The sequence below is a fragment of the Vombatus ursinus genome, unplaced genomic scaffold, assembly GCF_900497805.2.
Source record: "Vombatus ursinus unplaced genomic scaffold, bare-nosed wombat genome assembly UNPS02008961.1, whole genome shotgun sequence".
NCBI classification, from domain to species: Eukaryota; Metazoa; Chordata; class Mammalia; order Diprotodontia; family Vombatidae; genus Vombatus; species Vombatus ursinus.
In genome coordinates, this window is record NW_020948739.1 from 7766035 (window position 1) to 7792116 (window position 26082).

General features: G+C 39.2%; 1 long non-coding RNA gene across 1 annotated transcript in view; it reads right to left on the reverse strand.

Moving 5' to 3' along the window:
- Nucleotides 1-3723: 3723 nt before the first annotated feature.
- LOC114034345 overlaps nucleotides 3724-26082 on the reverse strand; it is a 38870-nt gene continuing 16511 nt past the window's right edge. The window contains exons 2-5 of the long non-coding RNA XR_003568088.1: nucleotides 13032-13192; nucleotides 9855-9990; nucleotides 8472-8563; nucleotides 3724-3998 (exon numbers count right to left, since the gene is read on the reverse strand). This is a non-coding gene — a long non-coding RNA (uncharacterized LOC114034345). The remainder of the gene's footprint in view (nucleotides 3999-8471; nucleotides 8564-9854; nucleotides 9991-13031; nucleotides 13193-26082) is intronic.

Below are 26082 nucleotides of genomic sequence, written 5' to 3' on the forward strand. Positions count from 1 at the left end.
ATATCCTACAAAATGGTTGTTAAGAATCCCATAAAGAAGGTGGCAAAAGGAAAAATGGAGACCTCATTTTTCTGTTTCCAGACAAGTTCCTTCTTTTAGTTCTGCTTCTCATGTCCCCTAGGAGAGGAGGAGAGTGCCCTGGCAATGTAACATGAACTGATTCAATATTTAAAAGTGTCTTTACATGTAGTAGAAAAAAATAAAATACTTTTAAAAGAAAAAAAAAAGACGAACTAACTCATAGGGAGAAAACACGGTACGGTGGAAAGAACATTGACCTTTAAGTCAAAGAATCTGGATTCAAATTCTACCTCTGATGCTTATTGCCTATATCAGCACTTCTTAAACTGTTGGTCATGACCCCATATAGGGGCGTGAAAAATGTGGCAACAGGAAAAGGTTTCTGAATGTGCAATGACCAAAAATTAATTAAAAATCAAACATGTAATGAATCTGAGGTGTTTCCAGCAGCACTCGCCCATGTTGCACCAGGCAACTTCACTGCCGCCTTGGTTCTGAACACAAAGCATGCGTGCTTTACACTGCGCATGCTTTCACGTCACACAATGCCAAGGAATGCTACAGAAACTTGAATAGCAGTCTCAAGAGGAAAAAATTTAAGAAGTCCTGGTCTGTATGACTTGGAGCAAGTTATGTAAAAATAATTATGTATAATGCTAAAGTACTTTACAGACATGTCTCATTTGATCCTCACAACAACCCAATGAAGTAAGTTCCATTGTTTTCTCCATTTTATTACATGTTTGAGAATGGATTTGAACCCAGGTCTTCCTAACTCCAAGTCCACATACCATGTTGGGCCTTGGTTGGACTGGAAGGACTCCAGGGACACTTCCAGGTCTGTTATCCTATACCATTCTTTTCCACTTCAGCTGTCCATGAAAGGCTCATCAAAGGGAACTAAAGAACTTCGGATGGTGCCGGTTAGTTACCAATTATAGGGGAAGTTGACTGGCATGAACATAATATTGTCTAGTGCTAAAAAGTTCATTGGTTCCTGGGAACCAGGAAGCTGAGGCTCTGGCTCTAATCCTTCCACTAACTGGTTGTGTGACTTTGGGCAAGCTACTTCATCCGTCTGAGTCTCACTTTGCCCATTTGTCAAATGAGAAGGTTGTACTAGATGATGCCTATGCTTCTTTCTCTTTCTAAAATCCTACTGCACTGTAACCTTCAGGCAGTGGGCCCATTTCCTGAAACTCTCCATTGAAATGGGATCGTCACTAGAAAATAAGAGAGGCCAACTGACATTTGACATAATTCTTGTATTATTTTGCTAATCTGGGTATCCCTTCCGTCAGAGCATATTACAACCCCTCAACATCATGACAGATGGTCTTTATGGGTTGTTACGCTCCTAGGATTCTTTACCTCATGGCTAGCTTGCCCGTGAAGCTCTTGGAACTTTGGTTGGTTCAGGGATAAGAGATGGACAGTCCACCAGAGGACCTGTATTTGAAGCCTTTTTTGGTTCGTTAGTACTTATCAAAGTCCAGTCAGTCAACAAGCATTTACTGAGCACTTGTGGTGTGCCAGGCTCCGTGCTAAGTGTTTGGGCTACAAAGAAAGGCAAAAATTGTCCCACTCCTCATGGAGCTCAGATTCCAATGAGAGGGACGACATAAATAACTACGTACATTCAAGATATATACAGAGTAATCTACCTGAAGGTAATCTGAAGGGGGAAGGTATCAGGCAGAAGGTGGAATTTGAGCTGAGCTTTGGAGAAAGCCAGGAAAACTAAGAGGTAGAGGGCCGAGGTCAGAGCATTCTGGGCAGGGGTTTCAGTGAGTGCAAAAGCCTCAGAGGCAAGTAGGTCAGTATAACTAGGTGGTGGAGTATGTGGAGGAGGGCAAGGTGTAAGAAGACTGGAAAGGTTATGAAGAATTTTAAGCAACAGAGGACTTCATAGTTGATCCCATATTTTATGAAATAGAGGCCCAGAGAAGTAGAACGATTATCTCATTTTTCTATTTGTATCCTCAAGTTTGTAGAACATACAAAGTACTTGATAAGTGCTTGGTTAGTGATTGACTAATTGATTGTCCACAGTCACCCAGCTAGGGTAGGGGGCAAAATATGAACCCAGTTCTCTTCTGACCCTCCCAATCCAGAGCTCTTTCCACGACATCATCATCAACCATCATCAATAAGCATTTATTAGGCATCCACTATGTGTCAGGCACTGTGCATATGTACACATGTGCACGGTGTAATGGGGATATAACGAAAGACAAAAACATGGTCCCTGCCCTCATGGAGTTTACATTCTAACAGGGAAACAGAATGTAAAGAGCTAGGTACACACAAGGTATATACAGAGTAGAGGGGAGGTGGTCTCAGAGGGAAGGCAATGCTATCTTTGGGAAGTGCTTAAGAATCATGTCTACTGCTTATCTTTATAGTAAGTGTTTTATAAATGGGTGTTTGTTTTTTAAATCATTTAGTTCATGTCTTTGTATATATCAGAACAAATTTTGAAAAATATTTAGGTGGTATAGTGGCTACAGCATTGGACCGGGAGTCAGGAATACCTGGGTTCAAATTTGGCCTTAGATTTTTATTTTCTGCAGGACTCTGGAGCAATTCATTTCACCTCTGTCTCAGGTTCCTCAACCATAAAATAAGGATAATAATAGCATCTACCTCACAAGGTAGCTAGGTGGCAAGTGGATAGAGTTCATGACCTGGAGTCAGGAAGACCTGAGTTCAAATCAGACCTCAAATATTTAGCAGCTGTGTGACCCTGGGCAAGTCACTTAACCCTGTTTGCCTCAGTTTCCTCATCTGCAAAGTGATATGGAGAATGAAATGGCAAAGCACTCCAATGTCTTTGCCAAGAAAACCCCAAGTGGGGTCAGGAAGACTCAGACATGACTGAATAACAACAAAAACCACCTCACAAGGATGTTGTAAGGATCAAAGGAAATAATATTTGTAAAGTGCCTTGCAAACTCTAATGCTAATGCTGCCCTCCCTTCTCTTCTCTCATATCCCCTCCCCCCCCACGCCATTGTCCAGTTGGCATGTGTAATAGGCATTCATTGGCCAGGACGTCCTCATTTTGGCAAACTGAGCAAGCGGCCCAGCAGTTCATCTGGCTATATGCAGGAGTTTCTCACTCAATAGGTGGTCCTTTCTCAACAGGATTTTGGCATCTTAGCAAAGGGAGGGAGTCAACCCTGCTGGTCTTCTCTTGTGCTATTTATTCATGTGCATAAAGAGCTTCCTGTACACCAGGCTTTATCCAGATATTTCACAAGCCCTAAATGCAGGTAAAGAGGCCGAGGGAGGGGGAGGAATGACATGCTTTTCTATGTATGTTGGCTTGTGCCCGTCTAATTCACAGTGAGGTGGCACTGGCAAGCTACCTGATTTCAACACACACGGCTCCCAGCCGGCTACCTCTTCCCACACTGGCTTGCTAAGGCATGCAGTCTCTAAGGCGCTCGCTTGGCCTGCTAGTGAAAATCAAGCACACAGTCACACACACATACACACACAGACCCACAGACACACAGACACACACACACACACACACACGCACACACGCACACACGCACACCTTCCCCAGGCTGATTTTGTTATCAAAAGGTAAAGTTTGGGTAGAAATGAGAGAAAGTCTGAGAGGAGAGATAGTCAGCCCACCTGCCCTGGGGGAAATTGCTAAGGTGTAAGAGTTGAAGACAGAGCAAAAGCGAATCCTTAGAGCCTGAGCCCCTCCTGCCCATGGGCACAAAATCAACAAACAGCCATCTGAAGCACTCAGGTTTTCTTCTTAATTTCTTTCATCTTCCCCTCCCTCTCCCCCCATAACAAAAGCAGTATTTTGTGATGTGGTCTTTAGGATCCGAGGTCTATGAAACTGGGATTTCTCCAATTGAAATTTGTCAGCCTGAATGGGTCAAAGATGAAAATGAGAGGGAGGAACACCAAAACGAAATGTCTTCACAAGAGATCCGTTGGAGGAGGTGGCTCTGGAGTGAGAGAATAAGCAGAACCGATTTAAAACAAACGAACAAACAAACAACCACAAGATCTAGAACGTGCAGGCCTCCAGACTTGTCCAGCCTCGGGCAAGATTCTACCTTCCCCAAGATTGGAGAGGAGATCCTGGAAACAGCTGTGATTTTCTTAGGGTTCCCTCTTGCTATAGACCAGCCAATGAAGATAGCCTCGTTCTCTACCCAATTTGATAAGCAATAAAGATGTGCAAATCATTCTTTGTAGCTTTTGTTGTTTGGTTGTTTTCACTGGTGACTGAAAACAGGGTCTTTGTGACCCCTTTTGGGGTTTTCTTGGCAAAGATACTACAGTAGTTTGCCATTTCCTTCTGTAGGTCATTTGACAGATGAGGAAACTGAGGCAAACAGGGTTAAATGGCTTGCCCAGGGTCACACAGCCAGTGTCTGGGGCCAGATTTGAACTCAGAAAGATGTCTTCCTGACTCTAGTCTGGGCACTTAGTCCACTGTCACCTAGCCCTTTTTGTATCTAACAGACAACAATAAAGAGGTTGAAGGTAATTTAATCCAAACCTCTGCGAACTATATAGAGACAGAGAAAGAGAGGGAGATAGATAGATAGAGCTAGAACTCTTTTTTTTTTTTTTTTGCCTAGGCAATGGGGTTACGTGACTTGCCCAGGGTCACACAGCTAGTAAGTGTTATGTGTCTAAGATCAGATTTGAACTCAGGTCCTCCTGAATCCAGGGCTGATGTGCTATCCACTGTGCCACCTAGCTGCCTGCCTGGATGGATGGATGGATATATATATATATATATATATATATATATATATATATATATATATATATATATATATAATAGATTTTATGTTAAAAACCCTTATGATAATGAATAGAAAAAAATGGTAACAGCATGGGATTATAGAAAGAGTGCTAACCCTGGTGGTTCAAATCCCACCTCAGCCAGTAACACCTGTGTTATGTTAAATAAATCACTAAAGTAAACAAGCGTTAATTAAGCACCTATTAAGCTCGAGGCCTAGAGTCAGGAAGACCTGAGCTCAAATTTGACCTCAGATACTGTGTGACCCTGGGCAAGTCACTTAATCTTTGTTTGCCTCAATCCCCTGGAAAAGGAAATGGCAAACCACTCCAGTATCTTTGCCAAGAAAAGTCTATGGACAGTATTGGTGTGCTGTGGTCCACAGGATCACAAAGAGTTGGACAGGACTGAATGACATATGCCAGGCTCGTGCACACTTAACTTCTCTGAGCCTCAGTTCCCTAAACGGTGAAATGAAGAGTTCAGCTAGGTGACACCTAAAATCTCTTTCAGTTCTCATTTTACAATCTTCTCCCATTAGACTGTGAGCACCTTGAGAACAAAGACTGTATTTTTTTCTTTTTAACCTTTCTTTATAGGCCCAGCCATTTAGCAGAGTGTCTATTATACAGTAGGCACTTAATAAATGCTTGTTGACTGACTGACATAACAGTCAAGCACTTTCACTAGGACAGAAGCACAGAAATAACTCTGAAGTCATGGTGAATCTTCAGGAATCCCTCCAAGCCCACTGACCTTTTCCAGTACCTGGTTCACCTTCCAGAACACTGAATCAGTAGGGTAGAAATAGTTATTGTTCTTACAAAATTGGACAAGTAAAATATTTCCAATCAAAATGTGATGACAAGTCAAATGACATGGGTCCCATTTCCATTATAAAGATCTTTTAAAAATGAGTTCTGCCTGCACAAGATACTCAGTAAGATGTAAGCTCTATCAAAGATGGTTTTCCCCTCCCCCAGGCCTTCATCGGAGATAGCATCTAAAGCAGGTAGTCTCCACTTTTCTCTAAGGTGGAAATCCATGAGAAGAGAAGCAGATTGAACTAAGTGATAGGAAGATTGCCCAGCCTTCTTTCCTTCTCAGTCCTTTTTAATTTGTTTTGCCTATTCATTTGCATGGCTCTCCTCCGCTGACAATCGGGCAGAACCCTTTTATATGCATTTTCACAAAATGATTCTGACCTCTCTAATGTAATTCAGTATTTATTTTTACTACCTGGTTCTTTGTTTCTATACAGTCCAACCTCTTACTCTCGTTTTTTTTTCCTACCTGCCTCTGGGACATTCTGCTATTAAGAACCATTTCTACATACTTTGCACCCAAGAGTCATGACTTTTAAAAATAGCAGCTGACATTTATATAGCATTTTAAGGTTTGTAAAGCATATCCATGGTCTCATTTGAACCTTACAATAACTTTGAGATAAGTGCTATAGGTATTAAGCCCATTTTGTTCACAGATGAAAAAACTGAGGCAAATATAATTGAAATGATGCCTAAAATCATACAACTAGTAAATGTCTGGGTTAGAAGGTCCTAATTCAAAGTCCAATGCTACCCAAGTAAATGAAATAAGTGGGTGGCGTTATTTTTTTTTTAAAGCGATTAAAGGGAGTTTGACAAATAACAGTAAACTAGGTAAGAAGCAGTTCTATAACTTCACTGCAATGTGTGGAAAGAAAGAGGGAGAGAAAAGAGGAAAGCAGAGGAGAGAGAGAGAGAGAGAGAGAGGGAGGAGAGATCATGGGCAGGAGATTGGCAACTTTTATTCGAATGTGATTTAAGGATATTGTTAAGGCAAGAAAAAGCACATTCCTGTGAATATTTTGATAGACTGATAAAGGCTTGGTTTCCTAAAAGCTCTCCTCAACACACACACACACACACACACACACACACACACACACACTCACTTTCAACCCTTTCCTCCTAATGATAAACCCATTGATAAGTGTAGAGAAGGCCTGGTCTAAAGTGGCAACAAAGGATCAGAAAACTTTGAGTAGGAGAGTAAAACTTTGGAAAACAGTTATCTGGTTCTAAAGTTCTTAACTTTATTTTTTTTTTCCTATCAGGGACCCCTTTGGCAGTCTGGTGAGGGCTATAGATCTCTTCTCAAAATGATTTTTTAAAAAATATCTATTTTTTGCAGATAGAAGCATACTATTTGTTCTTTTTTTTTCCTCTTCTGTTTTGCTTTGTTTCTTCTCCCTTGTGGTTCTTCCTACTGGTTCTAATTCTTCTTTACAACATGACTAATGTGAAAATATGTTTAATAGGAATGTATATGTAAGGCCTATATCAGATTGCACACCATCTTGGGGAGAGACTGGGAAAGGGAGGGGTAGCTTATAGAAGTGAATGTTGAAAACTAAAAATAAATTAATAAAAAAAGAATAAAAAAATTACCAACACAAAAAATATATATATTTTTTCTTGCTAGGCAATGGGGTTAAATGACTTGCCCAGGGTCACACAGCTAGTAAGTGTCAAGTGTTTGAGACCAGATATGAACTCAGGTCCTCCTGATTTCAGGGCCAGTGCTCTATCCACTGTGCCACCTAGCTGCTCCAAAAATATTTTTAAGTTTTTTTTTAATTTTGAATTCCAAATACTCTCACTCCTTCCAGCTCCTCCACCACCCATTGAGAAGGCAAGCAATAGGATATCGATTGTATGTGTGAAATCATACAAACATATCTCCATATTAGCCATATTGCAGGAAAAAAAAGCAAAAAAAATCAAAGAAAATGAAAAAGTATGCTTCAATTTACACTCAGAGCTCATCAGTTCTCTTTCTGGAGGTGGATAGCATTTTTCATCATAAGTACTCTGGAATTGTCTTAGATCATTGTATTGAGCAGAGAGAATAGGTGAGTCACAGTTGACTATTGTTACAATATTACTGTTACTGTATAAAATACAGAATAAGATTTTTAAATGCATAAAACAAATTGCGTAAGATTACAAAGAAAACCAATTCTATTGAAATGCAGTTATCAAGATTTTTTAAAAAAACACAAGCTCAAAAATCCCAGGTTAAGAACCCATGATGTCCAACCCCCCTCACCCCCCTCATTTTACACTCGAGCAAAATACAGCCCAGGGCACTTAAGTGATTTGGCTAAGCTTATATTTCAAACTGTGATCCTTTGATTCCAAAACCTGTCCTGAAATCTGGAATCCCAGAGGTGAAGTGAAAAATAAAAGGCTTCTAGGTTTCCACACTCACTTTCTCTTCCACTCATTTTTAATTCTCCTCTTATAATCCATTGTGACATTAATTTTCAGTTCCACCCATCGTAATGTGTGTATATATATGTGATGTATATATATATACAATGTGTATGTGTGTGTGTGTGTGTGTATTCCCATTGAGCAGAAATTTTCTCCTGGTGATAGAGGCTGGGCTGCTATCTTCCTGCCTTGTGGTTGGACTATATTCCTCTCCACTTGGAGCACACCATCCTCCAACTTCCCTCTTCTCTTTTTCTGTTTCCCTTTCTCTACCCCTACCCTCAGATATTCCCTGGGAGTAGGGAATGGTAGCAGCCTACAGAGAAGGAAACAATAAGGTTAAGGCTGAGGCAGGCCCCTGAACAGTGTCCCCTTCCTCCACTCCCATGGTGTGTACCCACCATGGCTTCCTCAGTGGCCACACTTTTAGCAAGGTCTTGGACAGGGCTGGAATCAAGAAGAGGGCAGGGAGCTGTTGTAGCTTGTTCAGAACCTGTGGAAACCATAGAAGGCTCTTTGGTCGATTTTTGAAATTATTGATCCCAACCTTTCAGTTAAAAAAAAAAAGTTTAAAAAAAGTCAACTCAACCTTTCAGTTAAAAAAAAAAGTCACTGCAGGCATGAAGATTAAGCACCTGTTATGAGCCAGGCACTGAAACATGCATTGAAGATAAAAGTCAAAAGTGAATCAGACCCTGGTCTCGAGGTGTTTACATTCTAAGAAGGAGACAAAGTTGACAAATGTAAGTGTCCATGAAACAAATACAAGGTAATCTGAGGAGGGGAAGGCACCAGCAACTGGAGGATTGGGAAAGGTCTCCAGTAGGAGGTGGTACTCGAGCTGAGTTTTGAAAGAAACTAGGGATTCTGAGACGGTGGAGTTAGGGGAGGGAGTGTATTTCAGATGTGTGAGACAGTTTGTGCAAAGATACATGGAGATAAGAGTTTCGTGAGGTAAAACGAGGTCTGAAAAATAAGGCAACAGGAGGTGGGATTTGCAGTGTTCACCCAAGTAGAAAACCCGAGTCTAATGACATTGCATTAAATTAACACAGGGGACGACAGGGGAAAGAAAAGGAGAACCAGTAGAAAGCCTTTCAGAAAGGCTGAAGCTATAACCATCTTGGGTGGCATATTTGCCCAACAAGGCAGTTTGGATTTAGATCTTTAACCCTTTAAAACTGGGGGGAATTCTTTCAGATATCTTTTCAGATAGGAGAAGTAGTCTCCCGCCACTTCTTTGCAGAGGCAGAAAGTTGCTGAGTATAAAACATCACACACACTCTCTCATACTCTTTTGATGTTCTAATTTATTTTAATGACTTTTTTCTTCTTCCTCTTTTTCTTTTCTTAAAAAAAAGAGTCTTTGTTATATAGAATGACTTTCTGGGAGGTGGAGGGATGCTGGGAGGGATTTTGACAATGTAAAGACAGAAGATATCAATAACATTTATTAAGAAACTGATGGGGGAGGAGAATTTTGAGAGAGGATAAATGGAGAGGATAGAAGCTGGTGCCCTTTCTCATTCAGTGACATTTAAAAAAATATCAGGAGCAGGGGGAAAGCATTATAGGCACAGCCAAAGCAATGCTGTTGAGGCTGAGCTCAGAGAAACTCATTCTGCCTTAATGCAGCTACCTTCTGTTTTAAAAAAAAAATGGCCTGCACAAAGAATCCTACCCTATTAACATCTAAATGGTCCCAAACAACAATTTGATTACCATATCTCAGCAATACCCACTCTGGAAAGCAATTATCTATCATTATCAATGTATTGCCTTACCTTTTTAATTAGGATGATAATGTCCAGTGTAAATAAAGCCCTCTTTGCTAATTTCAATTGTGCTGAATGAAAGGTCGCTCTTTTCTTCTTCTTCTTCTTTCCCCTAGGGCTCTTTGGACTGAATTTACTCAGGTTCCTGAAGTGTGGAAAAAGTAAATAAGCTTTTGTTTAGATTTCGTCCTTCATGTTCTCTGGACTGAAAGACTGCAGAGTGCCGGAAAGTATCTCGATTAAAATGACTTCATGGAGGGGCTAGGATAGAAGTTTCAGAGCATTCTACCTGAACAAAAGGAGAGCCATGGAATTACTATTAAGAGGGTTGTTTGGGAAAATGCTTAGCCCCCCCACTGGCCACGTTAAATCCACCTGAATTTTTTGAAATGTACATTTAAATTTAAAATTAAATGTCAAATGGGAGAAAATAGGTTTTGAGATTTGAATCACCAAATACATGTTCTACAACCTGGAATGTATCAATATATATTGGATATTAAACTAGTAACAGATTAAAAACTGTATTTTTCAGAAAAAAAAGTTTACAACTAAACACTGCTGATACATACAGATGATAGTCAGATTTGGATTAATAATTCAAAAGTTAAGAAAAGTGAGCTCAAACAAATTAAATATCAGTATTAATAATTTAACATTTTACAGTTATACATTGGATAAGATACATTGATAATAATCAAGGTATATTTGCAAGAAGCACAAATCAATAATAAATCACAAGTCAATAAAATATAATTTTCAGCAGTTAGCAAGTCAACAATACAAAAGTCATTCATTAATGAAAAATAATCCATTCCTCAGTCATGGCTACATTAGTGCCATATCAATATCACAGACTTACCACTTTAGCACGCCATAGTTTGTACAAAAATTGCCATCCATGTCTTCAACACTCCAACTAAACACCGAACTGCCTTAGCTAGGTGACAGGCCATTTGATCTTTGCTAAATGACCCAGAAGCAAGATGTGTGTGTGTGTGTGTATAAATATATAACCTAATTCAGTGAATTAAAACAATACATTTAAAGTGTGGGAAGGAAGTTGAGGCTTAACTAATATCAGCTTTTAAAATGTAACCTATAAATTTGCTTGTCTTATTAAACAAAGCAAAATCCTGGGAGAAGTTTCAGTGGTTTTTAGAGTCTGAGCAATCAGCAGTAGGTGGTTTATTTTTTTTCCCTCAGAAAAAAATGTTTAGCTATCTACAAATACTCAGCAGTCATATGTTAAAATTGACACATCCAGGAAAATACAGGGACTGTAGTGTGTTAATCTGGCATTTATTATGTGAGATTATACCAACTACACTGGACCTGCAGTTGAAACTTGAATTCTAGCTTTAGTTTTGTGTCTTGTTCTTCATCTACCCAATAACGATAATAATGCCAACAGTGCCTCTCTCAAAGAGCTATTGGAAGGGTGAACAGAGCACTGGACCCTGATTCACTCCAGCTTCAGACACTTATTAGCTGTATGACCCTACGAAGTTACTTAACTTCTCAGTTTCCTCATCTGTAAAATGGGGATAATAAGAGCATTTACTTTTTTTGTGTGAGAATTAAATGAGTTAGCTTATGTAAAGCACTTTGTAAACCTTAAAACATTTATAAATGCTTGCTATGACTGTTATTATTATGATTATAATGAATACTATTATTATTATCATCATCTCCTCAGTCACCTCTCTTTCCTTAGCAGAGGGCCTGAGACAAAGTTAAGTCCTTAACAAATGCTTATTGGTTAAGTAAAATGGAATAATGTCTGGAAAATGGTTAAGAAATGATGCTGTACAAATGGGCAACAATATTTTTGTAAATCAAATCCTTTAAAAATGTATTAAAAATAAACTTGCTAGTTAAGGCTCTCATACTATACTAATACCATAAAGTTCTTGTACTTTAACTCTGGATACTTTGGTGGATTTACATTTCCAAGGATATTGGTATTCCTTTCAATGGGGCACATTGTAACCTTATCACATATGACTCTTTTCCATGCCTTCTCATAGGTCTTCTCTGACTTTTCTCTAGACATTTTAACATTGTGGGGGAATAAGTAGCATTGGAACTCCTTATGTTATCCCTCCCTTTTGTCATGGCCAACCCACTTCCTTTTTCATTTTTAGGTTTCCTGAAAATATCTTTTATGCTGTTTCTCATACATCTATGTCATCATTAGTGATGCACTGCTTCAGTCTGCATGCAGCTATTTTCATTGACCTTTGGCTTACTGGCAATTTTGATTCTTTGGAAATTGTGGGGTCCCTTTCTTCACAGGCATATAGATTGGTGTTAAAAAGATAGATTTTTTTGTTTTAGGGGACACTTGATCAAGGGAAGCACTTCACAATTTCTCCCAAACCACTCCCACCTACTTTCTTCCTCTTCTTTAATTTTGGATCAAGCTCAATGTCCATCTATAATACCTATCCAAAATTTCTATATTGAGAAATCAATGCAATGGAGTTACTCATCGGTATTATAATTCAGTCAGTGGGCATTCTTTGTCCATTTGGCTTTTCCCCTATGTGTGGTTAGATGGAATCTTTGGTCATTTAGGAGACTACAGTATTCCAAAACAAGGGAAGGAAACAAACATTTATCAATTGCCTACTATGTAGATGTCTAGAACTTGACCCAGTCCATCATCAGTAAACAGAAGCATCTGGTGGACCTCACGTTCTATTAAAAAAATCCTCTCTTCTTGGACTATATGCTATACAGCCTCCATGACAGTAACAAACACTTTTGATAAGCACATGTCTCCCTGTTTTATGTTTCAGTTCATATGAATAATCAGAAAATATTTAATTCTTTGGGGCTTCATCTAGGAGAGAATCTACTATGATTTTAATATATACATGGGAGACACCTTGTTGGAAGAAAACCTTTAAGGCTGGCTTTCACTCCACCAAGTCAAATGCTTTTTTATATTCCACAAATAATACACACAGTAGGATCTTGTATTCTCTGAACTTTTCAGTCAATCATGTAGATTATGAAGATATGGTCTGATGGAAGAAATTATCTGCTGACATCTGCATGTTCCTTGATCATATTTTTATCAACAACCCTCAATGTATGCAGAGAACACTGTTAGAAAGATTTTGTAGAAATGAAGAAGTAAATAGATGGGATGGCAATTATTCATGTTCTCTCAATTACCTCTTCTCAATTGTAATGCCACTGGAGATTTATTTTCAATTTCTTTCCCAGCTTTTGATAACTTAAGATACAATGTCTTGATGTTTTCAAATCTGTGTGGTCTCCAGCAAGGATTTCTTTCATTTGTACTTGAGAGGCACCATGGTATTGCAGATGTTGTGCTGGAGAGGAGTAAAAGACAACCAAGGTTTGAATGCCTGTTGTTCTCTAAGCCTGGATGAGTTATTTAACCTGTCTGAGCCTCCATCTCCTCATTTGCAAAATCGAGATAACTATTGTAGCACACATTCACACATCTGTTGTTAGAAGGATCAAAATGGGACTATATGTATAAAATACTTTGCGAACCTGAAAATACTATATCAGTGTTAGTTATTATTGTTTTGTCAAGTCAAGCTGCTTTTCCCATTTTCTGCATTGACTAAGGTTTCTTAAAAAAAAAGAAAAGAAAGAAAAACTATTCCTATTATCTAAAGGGGGAAGCTTCCTGATTCCAAGTTTGTTTCCATGGCAGGAGCTGGGTATGAGGAGGAACTTCTAACTCAAACTCATGCAATAGTTTGGATTTCTCATACACCCCTTTTCTAGGGCTATTCCAAGCAAGAAAGAATACACACACCAGAGGTCTCAATTCTTGTTCTTACCATCTATCTAGCACTCAGCTTAGCTAGATACTACTAGGCTGAAGCCACAGGAGTTGGCAATCTTCAACCTTTGCCAATTCCTACCCTCATTGCTCTGGGGTTGAATGTCTTCTTTATAGGAGAACTAGGCTCCCAGTGCTCTAATTCCACACCTACCTCTGATTCAGAAGAATTTTGTTTTTGTCTCTAGTCTAAGGTGTTTTTCCCAGCAGTATGAGGAAGCTAAATGGTGCCCAGAGTACACACATGAATCTGACATGAAACAGTTTTATTCCCATACAGAAAGGGGAATGCTAAACAATAAAAAACCAGAGAGTTATTACAGTTGAAAAGCTAACATGGAAGCCTCATTGGGACATTTGTTTTTTCAGTTTTATTGTTCCTGTGTTTGGTTGTTACATTACACTTACCTACCATTTCATGAGAGATCTCTTGAAACAAAGTAAAACAGTTAAGTAAAACTAATAATACATTGACCTCATTTTAAAGTGGATGCAACTACTCCTCCTACCACTAAATTTTTTGAAAAATTATTTTTTGCTACATTTTAAGTTCCAAACTGTCTCGTTCCCTCCCTCCCCAGCCCACACTAGAGAAGGCCACCATTTGACACACATGTATACACATATGTGTATATATACATATGTGTATACATATATGCATATGTATATACACATGTGTATAAAACCATACTATGCATACTTCTATATATAAGTTCTTTCTCTGAAGGTGGACAGCATCTTCCTTCATAGGTCATTTGTAGTTGATTTAAGTATTTATAATACTCAGAATATAACTTAATTGTTCACAGTTATTCTTTGAACAATATTGTTGTTACTGTATACAATGTTTTCTTGGCTCATTCCACTCTTCATTATTTCATGCCACCACTCAATTTTTAAAAATTTACAGACTTCCATTTTCTTTTCTTCCTATCCCCACCATCTTGAAAAAAAAAGAAAAGAAAAACAAATTTCCTTTAACAAACATTCATAATTAACCAAAACAAATGCCCTCAATAGCTGTATACAAAAATATACATTTTATTCTGTACCTTAAACCTATCACCTCATTGTAAGGGATAGCATGTTTCATCACTGGTTCTCTGGAATCAAGAATAGTCATCATATTGATCATAGTTCATACAACTCTCAAACTTATCTGTTTTGTTTTATATACAGTGTTGCTGTTATTAAACAAATTGTTCTTCTGGTTCTATTCATTTCATTCTTCATCAGTTTACTGCTCATTAGCTATTTTACAATTCAGCTCCACTAAGTATAGCCCAATCAATGCCAAGTAGGCTCTTTTCTCTCCTGTGGTTTCTTTGAATATGGACATTTTTTCCCCTCTCAGCTGATCTACTACTATTTTTCCCCTGTGTTTCCTTCAGATATCACTACTGTTGTAACTTCTCTGCTAGCCAGTAATTTTCTTCTCCAGTGCACGGTAAGGAAGATACCAGCTACTTTTCAAGATCTCTCAAGGTCCTGAAAGAGGATACAAGCATGAAGTGGTCCAATCCTAGACACAGGCTTGCTGTGCGCAGGCTTACCATTGAACTCACGGGCTGATCTGATTTGGGGCTAAAGGCATCCCCACACTTCTGAACCTTAGGAGCTCAGAAAGTCACCCTCATACCTTGAGGTCAGCTGAAAGAAGCATTCTGAAAGATGGAGATTTCCCCTTAAGAAAGTTCATAGTCTTCTGGCTCAGTAACCAATCAAATAAGTCCTCATGGTGAAACGGAAGGATCCTCTCTTTCATGTATCTCCCGGGGACACAGTAACAACAACAACAACAACAAGAAAAAGAGCAGTTCCTAACCAATACTCAACTCATTCTCCAGCGGCACCTCAACCGAAGCCTGGCTCTATTGAAGACTCCAAAGGAATTGAATGGAAGAACACTCTTATTGGCAAGCTAATGGGGAATAATGCAAAGGGAACTGGATTGGGAAGACCTGAGTTCAAATGCTGACTCTACTGTTTCCTAGTTGTGTGACCTTATGCAACTGACTTCATTTCTCTGACCCTCAATATCCTTGTATATCAGATGAGAGGGTTGGATTAGAGGGCCTGAAAGGTCCACTAGATTTCTTAATGTTCTATGTTTCTTACGCCTCTTGGTTCAGACTGAATCTGTCTGGGCAACAAAAAGATTGACTATACCATGAAATCTTTGGGGCACTGAAAGGTTCCATAGCTTGGACCAAAGCCTTCTCTTCAAAAGACTGAGACAACTGGCCTTTGTCTTCTGTCATTAATTGCTCTGTTGCCACTGAGCCTGATTTTCTGATTGGGCTGGGAGTGGAAGCCTGTGGCTCTAGCACTGGACTAGTCAGGAGATCCTGGGTGCCAGCGACACATGAAGATTCAAAGGATGGTAATAGGGCACCCATGGGCCATCATGTATAGTACATTTTTCCCAGAGCCAGAACTGAAAACATTGATTTGGGTTAGAAGGCCAGAACTGAGCTAGATCTCGTTGACTGAGATCCTTTAACCCAGAAATGTTTACTTCCTTGTTTTCTGCATCTCACTTTCCTCATCTGTAAAATGTAAATATAAAATATAAAACTCTATCACCCAAAAAGTTGTTCTGAGGATCAAGCAGATAAAGTATGTAAAACACTCCGAAAAACTTCGAAGTGCTGTATGATGGCAGCTATTAAGAGTAGGAGGAGGGAAAGGAGTGGTAGTAGTAGGGTTTTCTTCATTATTAGTGCATTGCATATGGAGGACAATTAAAATATTAACTGAGTGAAAGACTGCCATCTGAAGCTCCAAGAAAAACCAAACTCATCAAAATTATGTGTAAGCAAGTCATTTAACCTCTCCAGGTTTATATGTATTGTCTCCCCAATTAGGATGTAAGCTCCTTGAGGGCAGAGCCTGTCTTCCTTTCTGTATTTGCATCCTCAGTGCCTAAGACAGAGTGCATTCTGATTGGGCTAAAGAGTGAAAGTAAGTGCTTCAAAAATGTCATTCCCCCTCAACTCATTCAATGCTTTCATTCATTCAGTTTCCTCCTCAATATAATGGGATAATAATAGCAAGGCATTTCACACGGTTGTTGGTTGTGAGGTTCAAATAAATTTAGACAGTATATATGAAACACTGTTGGAATAATTAGCTTGTTTTAAGCCCAAGGATAATAGATATAATGGCCCCTTATATTCATATGCTTCCCTCCTCTGTTGCTTTGAGGAGTTTATTTTAGATGAAAAGTTAGAAATGCCACCACAGTTGCTCTAAGCCCCCATTTAAAAAAATCTCTAACATTTAAGTAGAGACATTTGTGTCTCAGATTTAATTTATATTTATATTCCAGGCTCTTTGGGACTGAAGTAAAATAATAAATAAAATACTAATGAATAATATTATATTTCATATATTTATATATATACATTTATATATATAATAAAATAAAAAGTAAAAATGTTACTAGAAACATCTGTGTAATAAAACCATATGTGTGTATATGTATATGTATGTATGTATGTATGTATGAATGTATATGTGTGTATATATGTATTGTGTATGTATCTATATCTATCCATATCTTAGTGTTTCTTCATAGATATGCTCAAGGAGGGGAAGTTGAAGAAAGAGAAAACTTTCTCTTGGAACTTCTCTCAGGTCATTAGAAGGTGGGTGCAATCAATATGTGGCATCAGCCTGAATCTTTTGCTGAGATTCCTGCAGGACCTCCTCCATATTTCTCTTTTCTTCCAGAGCTTAGTCCTAGTTTCTCTTTTTTCTTTGCTGGTTGCCCCATCCTAACAATTCTTCCTGACTCAGCTCTTGATGTCCTCACTCTTTCCTCTATACTGCCAGATGCTTGTAATCTGTTCTGAGGTATTTCCTCTTTTTATATAAATCCCTCAGGATAGTGAACAAATCCTTCACCCAATGCCTTTGATTGACTCAAGGAGCTGTCCAAGTCTTATTTACATCTAGTTCTTACTGATCAATTCATTCAAGAAGTGTTCTTACCTTAGAAAATCAATCATTTTTTCAGTGGGTGGAAAAATCAACAGAAATTCACTTTTGCCTACATAAAGCATTTTGAACACCTTAAAAAATTGTTAGTTATTGTTATTATTATGATAAATGGAAAAGTGGACGTGATAGTGTAGCACATAGCAGCCATAACATTCTAAAAGATGATGACCAGGATGGTATGGGAGCTTAAAACTATGGGATTGAAGGATCTAGGGATGGTTAGATAGCCTGAGGAGAAGGTTTAGGGGATTGAGTGGAAGGGAGAATACATAACGATGGCCTTCAACTTTCTGAAAGGTTGATGTGTAAAGGAGCAGTTAGATTTATCCTGTTTGGCCCTTGGAATAATGGATTAAACTTAAAGAGAAGTAGATTTCAGTTCATTCATTATGAGCAAAAACTTCCTGATAATTAAAGATATCCCAAAATGTAGCAGATTGCCTTATGGGGTAATGAGTTCCTTGCTACCAAAAGGAAAGAGAAAGTCCTATATTTGCACAAAAATATTTATAGTAGCTGTTTTTGTCATAGCAAAGAACTGAAAACTAAGGGACTCTATCAATTAGGGAGTGGCTGAACAATGTATTGTATATGAATGGAATGGAACACTATTATGTTGTAAGAAGTGATGGAAGGGATGGTATTAGAGAAACATAAAGACTTGTACTGATGCAGAGTGAAGTGAGCAGACCAATAGAATAATATATGAATAATATCACATTGTAAAGGCAATGAATAACCATGATCCCAAAGAGATAATGGATTCAAGATGAAAGATGAGATATACATTTTACAACATGGCCAAGGAGGGAACTTATTTTCCTTGACTATACATATTTGTTACAAGGGTTTTTTTCTCTTCATTTCAGTAAATGGGGAATGGGAGAAAGAAAAAATAATAGATGGTTGTTCATTGAAAATGAAATAAGATGAAAAAAATAGCCCTAGGAGATCCCCACTAACATATATGTTTACATACACATATATGTATATGGGTGTGCACATATGTGTATAAATACACATGTATGTATGTGTGTTTGGAAAAGTCAAGAAACTTGCTCAGAGACCACAAGTAAAAAGCAGCAGAGTTAAACTCAAATTCTAATTCTTATGACTCTAAGACCAATTTGTTTTCCATTTATAGCCCAGGAGCCTCTCTCATTGTAAGTGGGCTCATGCTTTAGATAGGAGCTGATCTCAATGAACACTGAGGTCTCCTTTGATTCTTCAACTCTATGAAATCTAATTGGCAAGAAATAGAACTTCATCCATTGTCAAGTAAATTTAAGAAACAAGTGAACAATGCAAATATTCTAACACCTCTTTAAAAGACAGAATTTGACTTCCAATGCTCTTATTATAGCTAATTTGACATGTTATGAGCAGATACAAACACACCTACACAGTTCACAAGGTTCCTGACAACTCAAACCACCAGACATATATTTTTATAATCCATTTTTGTTTTAATAAGTTTTAGCATAAATAAGTCATTTGAAGATTTGCAATTCACCCATTACATAGGAACAAAGATGTTTGTGTAGTCAGAATTACAACCACAGTTTCTAAAAATGTTACTTCTCATTAGTTGCTTATGTTGAAATCCTAAACCCTCTTTTAAACCAAAAGATTAATACTAAGCTTTACATGTCACAGAATTATAGGTAGCTTTAACTCTGAATATACTGCAATTTCAGGAAGCGTATAATAGCATAGAAGAAAAATGAGGTAAAATCCTTATAACTTAGAACTATTTCTGTAGTTTTTTCCTTTTGTTTGAGCTTCTGCTATTATCAGTTCTGGTGAGAAACCTAAGAAGCAAAATATCTGCAAGAGAGATAGCAACTTCTTAGACCTCCCCATTCTATTGTCTTCCTTCTTCTTCCTCTTCTTTGTTGTATGTGAGGCAGCCTGCTGTAGTAGATAGATATGTGGCTGGCAAGCCAGAAAGACCTGAGTTCGAGTCTAGCCTCTGATTTCTATTGGCTAGGTGACCTGGTCAAGTCGCTAAACTTCTTGATCTTTTAGGTAACTCTCTAACCCTATAAATAAATTGGTAGAGGGAATTTCTTCACCTGAAAGTTCCTTATATTAATGACATGATTGGTCTGGTACCAATCACTATTCTATTGTAGGACTATAGATTTAGAACTGACTAGGCTTAGAAGTTCAGAACTCCCTCATTTTTGCTAGTGAAGAAACTGGGTCCCCAAGAGGCTAACTGACCTAACAAAGGTCATACAAACAGTAAGTGATGGAGTTGGTGTTCCAACTCAGGCTAATTCTAAATCCAGGATTCTTTCAACTGTGCTACTTTGTCCCACTATTTTTTTTAAATGGTGATGACCCCAAATGTTGATTCGTTGTTGTTTTCCTTAAATGAGGTTTTGAAGCCAAGGTGGGGAGAATTGATTCATTGAGCATTTGACACGTCTGTTTATGGGGAAGAGGAGTTCAGACATTTGTCTGGGTACTCTTTATATGAGGTTTGTGAACCTTTATGAAGGAAGGAGCTCTTTCTTGGTTCAGTCCAAGCTCCACCGAAGTTGCCAGAGCTCAGGTACTCAGATACTACCTTTGAGATAAGGGAGAAAGGAATTGTTAAACTCCTTTGTTCAAAGGTAAAGATGGTGTAGAAAGGCTGTGGCTTTTAATCAGATTCATCAATCAATAAACATTTATTAAGTGCATATTCTGTGCTAGCCCTGTGATAAAGAAAGGCAAAACACAGTGCCTGCTTTCAAGGAGCTTACAATCTAATGGGGGAAGCAACATGAAAACAAAAAATACAAAGGAAGCTATATACAGGATAATCAGGAAATAATTAATGGAGGCAAGGCCATAGAATTAGGAGGTGTTGGGGAAGGCTTCCTGTAGAATATGGGATTTTAGTTGGGACTTAAATGAAGCCAGAGAAGTCAATAAGTGAAATTGAGGAGGGAGAGCATTCCAGGTCTGGGGAACAGTCAGAAAAGATGTCCTGAGACAAGAGATGGAGGGCTGTTTGTTGAATAGCTAGAAGGCCAGTATGTGTCAGGGAATAAGGTTTAAGAAGATTGGAGAGGTAGGAAGGGGCTAGGTTGTGAAGGACTTTGAATGCCAAGCAGATGATTTTGAATTTGCTCCTGAAGGGAGCAGGAAGCCACTGGGGATTATTCAGTGTAGTGGGGTATGTTTGTGACATGACTGAACTTGGGTTTTGGGAAAATCACTTTGGTGGGTAAATAAAAGATTGGAGTGGGAAAAGACTGGAGGCAGGTTGCCCCTTTGTTGTTATTGTTCTGCATTTCAGTAGTGTCTGACTCTTCCTGGAGTTTTCTTGGCAAAAATATTGGAGGAATTTGCTATTTCCTTCTCTAGCTCATTTTTACAGATGAGGAACTGAGGTAAATAGGATTAAGTGACTTGCCCAGGGTCACACAGCTAATGTCTGAGGCTGGATTTGAATTCAGGAAGATGAGTCTTCCTGATTCCAAGCCCAGTGCTCTATCCACTTCACCAGCTAGCTGCCCCCAGGACAACCCACCAGCAGGTACTGCAATAGGCCAGGTGTGAAGTGATAAGGGCCTGCATTAGAATGATGGCAGTGTCAGAAGGAAGATGTTACTGAGGTGAAATCAAAAGTCTTTGGCAACAGATTGGCTCTGTGAGTGTGTGTGTGTGTGTGTGTGAGAGAGAGAGAGAGAGAGAGAGAGAGAGAGAGAGAGAGAGAGAGAGAGAGAGAGAAACTAAGGAATTGAGGATGATGCTTAAGTTGAGAGCCCAAGGGACTGGAGGATGGTGTTGTCCTCTACAATAATAGGGAAAGTGTCTGATATCAAAGTAGTTTTCAGATTCAATAATCGCTAGAGAGGTAGTGAGAGCATAAGATTGTGTGAATATGTCTCTGAAGCCTTCCCCAATCCCTCTTAATTCCAGTGACTTCCCTGTTTATTATTTCCTATTCACCTTGCATATAGCTTGCTTGGTATATATTTATTTGTATGTTGTCTCCCCCATTAGATTGTGATCTAGGGATGTGTTTGTGTCAGAGATCCAGATATGATCACTGAAAGTTTCCAAGTAGAGGAATTTTCACTGTGGAAGAATTGAACATAGAGGATTCCAGCAAGGGCAAGGCAGGGGTGCAGAGGAGGAAACAAATTGTCAAAAGCAAGACTTATGGATCTCAGTGCGCCCCCCAAAATGGAGGATATTTTTGATTACAAGAAAGTCTGCTCAGACATTCCAGGGGGCTGCTGAATCCCATGATTGCTTCCAGTGAGAAGATGACCCTATGGCCTGGGCCTTCTGTGTGCAAAGTTGTGACTACAACTCCCAGTGTATCCACAGCAGTGGGATTCAGCAGCTACCTGGGTGTCTGAGCAGCCTTTTAAGAATTGCACTGTTCACCTCCTGGAATGAGGAAGGGGCTAGAAAAGGTGCCCTAAAAATTGTCTGCTTATCCATCTCTAACCTGATTACTGAGACAGATGGGGATCCCACCCTGTGGTTGAAATACAAAAAAATGTACAAAAAGTTCTGCAAAGATGATCCCACCCACCACTGGTACATGAAAAAGCTCTTGTGAGAGAACTCATAAGGTATCATGTTCAAATAGCAGCCCTGTCTAAAACAAGACTGGCAAATGAAGGCCAGTTTACTAAAGTTGGAGCAGGGTATATGTTTTTTCTGGAGTGGCTGCAGTGAAGGGGAGTGCCATGAAGCTGGAGAAGATTTTGCAATCAAAACTAATCTAGTCAACAAGCTTCTATGCCTACCAAAAGTAGTGAATGACAAGCTCATGACAATGTGATTGCCACTTGCAGGAAAATACCATACTGCCATCATCAGTGCCTATGCTCCCATAATGACAAACCCTGATGAGGTCAAAGAAAAATTTTATGAAGATCTGGCAGGGAGTCTTTGGGAGGAATGGAGTTGGAAACAGCAACAGCAATGATCACTTACTACTGAAGACTTGTGCATTTCATGACCTTCTCACTTTTACGTTTACCTAAATGCAACAAAACTTTGCAGATGCACCCTCACAGCAAACATTGGCATTTAATTGACCATGTGATTGTAAGGAGAAGAGACAGACAGGATGGGAGAGTGATGAAGGCAATGTGTGGCACAGAGTGCTGGACTGATCATAGACTTATCCTCTCCAAGCTAAATATTTGCTTTCAACAAAAGCAGAGGTCTCTAAGGTAAAATGACTACCAGAAGTCTTAATGTCAACAGATTAGAGCACTTCTCTGAATAGGAACAGTTTGTCCCTAACTTGGAGGGAAAGTTGAGCCAGTACACAGTTGGCAACGGTGAAACAGAAAAGGAGTGGGCAGCTTTCAGAGATCTGGTGTATAGCACTGTGTTTGCTCATCTGGGTCAGTACACTTGCAAATATCAACACTGGTTTGACAGAAATGATGGGGAAATTCAGAAGCTGCTAAATGAAAAATGAGAACTCCACAGGGTTTACCACCAGGATTATTCATCCATCTCTAAGAAGGCAACATTTAACTCCATCAAAAATAAAGTACAAGAGAAGCTTATAGATATGCAGAATTCTTGGCTCCATAAGAAGGCAGATGAAATTCAGTTTTATACTTAACAATCCAAAGCACTTTTATGATGCCCTGAAGGCTACTTACGGGCCAAAACCATATGGTACATCTCAACTACTCAGTGCTGATGGAGCTACATTGATTAGAGATAAGGACACGATCCTGGAAAGATGAGCTGAACACTTCAATAGTGTTCTCAACAGACTATCATCAGTCAATGCTGAAGCCGTTGACTATTTACCTCAAATTGAAATAAGTCTCTAAACAAATTTCGAACAGAAGAGATTTTGAATACTGTTAGGTTCCTCTCCTGTGGCAAAGCACCTAGTGCTGATTCTATTCCAGCTGAGATTTACAAGGTGGGGGGTCTATTGCTCATACCAAAGCTGATTGAAATTTTCTGGGTTATATGGCAAGAAGAGGTTATCCCCCAGGAGTTCAAGGATGCTTCCATTATCCATCTCTATAAAGGTAAAGGAAGATTGTCCTATGACAATCACAGGGGGTCTCTCTTTTAGTCACTGCTAGCAAGATCGTTGCCAGAGTCCTCCTTAATAGGCTGATCCTTCAACTTGAAGATGATCATCTACCTGGGAACCAGTGTGGCTTCAGAAAGGGCTGAGGAATGGTTGATATGGTGCTTGCTGCCTGACAACTCCAGGAGAAATGCCAAGAGCAGAACAGAGATCTGTACACAATGTTTGTAGATCTGACCAAGGCCTTTGATACTGTCAGTCATGAGGGCTTACTGAAAATTATGTCAAAATTTGGTTGGCTAGAGAAGTTCATCAGTACTGTATGTCACTTTCATGATGGCATGCTTACTCAGGTTCTAGATAACGGACAATGCTCTTGAGCTTTCCCAGTCATCAATGGAGTGAAACAAGGCTGAATCCTTGCTCCCACACTTTTTAGCAAAATGTGTTCAGCCATATTGTCAAACACCTTTAATGAAGATGAACACAGCATCAAGGTCGGCTATTGCACTGATGGTAAATTCTTCAACTTGAAAAGCCTATAAGCCAATACCAAAGTGAAGGGAGTGTTAGTGCGTAATTTTCTGTTTGCAGAAGATTGTACACTCAGTGCAGCCTCTGAAGCTGAGATGCAATAAAATATGGATTGATTATCTGCTACTGGTGCTAATTTTGGCCTAACAATTAACACCAAGAAAACATGGGTGCTCCATCAGCCAGCACCACACTATCCATATGTGGAACCATTGATTACAAATGGAGAAGTTCTGAATGCTATGAATAAGTTCACTTACCTTGGCAGTATACTTCCCAGGCATGTACACATTGATAATAAGATTGACACAGGAATTGCTGGAGCTAGCTCAGTGTTTGTGAGGTTCTGAAGGAAAGTGTGGGAGAGAAGATATTAGACTGACTACCAAACTGAAGGTCTACAGAGCTGTTGTGCTGACCTCTTTGTTCCATGCCTGTGAAAGATGGACAGTATACCAATGCCATGCCAGCAAACTGAATCACTTCCATTTGAATTATCTTAGGAAGATTCTGGGGGCAGCTAGGTAGTGCAATGGATAGAGCACCAGCCCTGGGTTCAGAAGGACCTGAGTTCAAATCTGGCCTCAGACCAGACACTTAACACTTACTATTTGTGTGACCCCAGGCAAGTCACTTAACCCCAATTGCCTTTAAAAAAAAAAAAAGAAAAAAGGAAGATTTTGAAGATCAGCAGACACTGAGGTCCTTTCTCAAGCTAAAGTGCCAAGCATTCAAACTCTAATGCAGAGAGTGAAACTCTGATGAGCTGGCCACATAGGTCGAATGCTAAACATATGCTTGCCTAAAAGACTATTTTATGGAGAGCTTACACAAAGCAAGAGCTGACATGGTCATCAGAAAAAGTGATACAAGGACACTCTCAAGAAATTTGGAATTGATGGGAGACTGCCCAGCATGGCATGCCTTCATCTGAGAAGGTGCTGTGCTCTATGAGCAAGCAGAATTGAAGTAGCTCAAAAGAAACATGAGATACTCAAATGTTCACATGGACTGTTTGTGCCCAACCTGTGGTAGAGCATTCCGAGCTCATATTGGTCTGATCAGTCACAGTCAGACACACTGAAACTTGACTCTAACATAGTGATGTCATTTTGGTGCTCTTTGAGAATGAAGGACAACCATAAATAAGTCTAGAATAGGAAGATTGGTATAGGGATACAATCTGAGATGAGATTACAGTTTGCAGTCAGGTGGTAGAGAATCTAGCAGGTTAAGAACTTTGGTACCACAATGTAGTAGTAGAATACGTATACTAGTTATGTGACCCTGGGCAGAGCCCTTAACTCAGCCTCAGTTTCCTCATCTGTAATATGAGAGGGGGGAGGAGTTGGACTCAGTGGCCTCTAAGGTACCTTCCAGTTCAAAATCTATGAACCAATTAACTCTGTCATTAGATTTGGAGTAAAAAGGCCTTGATTCCAGCTTCACCTCTGAGACCTTAGATTTAAATCTCTGAGTCCCAATTTCCTGTTGTCTAAAATAAGGGGGTCAGATTGGATGGCTTCCAGGGTCCATTTCAGTTATGACTTCACCTTACAGGCAATAGAGAACAATTGAAAACTTTCAAATAGGTCAGGAGATTGTTGTAATCATTTTAGATATATGAGAATTTTTTTTCAGGATGACTTTTTTTTTTTTGGAAACCAAACAATGAACCTTCCCTGTCGAATGCTTCTGAGGGAATATTCTGTTCTACTGTGGCCCGATTTCTGGCCTCTGGGTTCTCATTTTGACTCTTCTCCCTAACTCGCTGTGTGCCATTGGGCCAATACTTTTTTCTCTCCCAGCTTCCACTTTGTGATGAGAGTAATAACATTAAT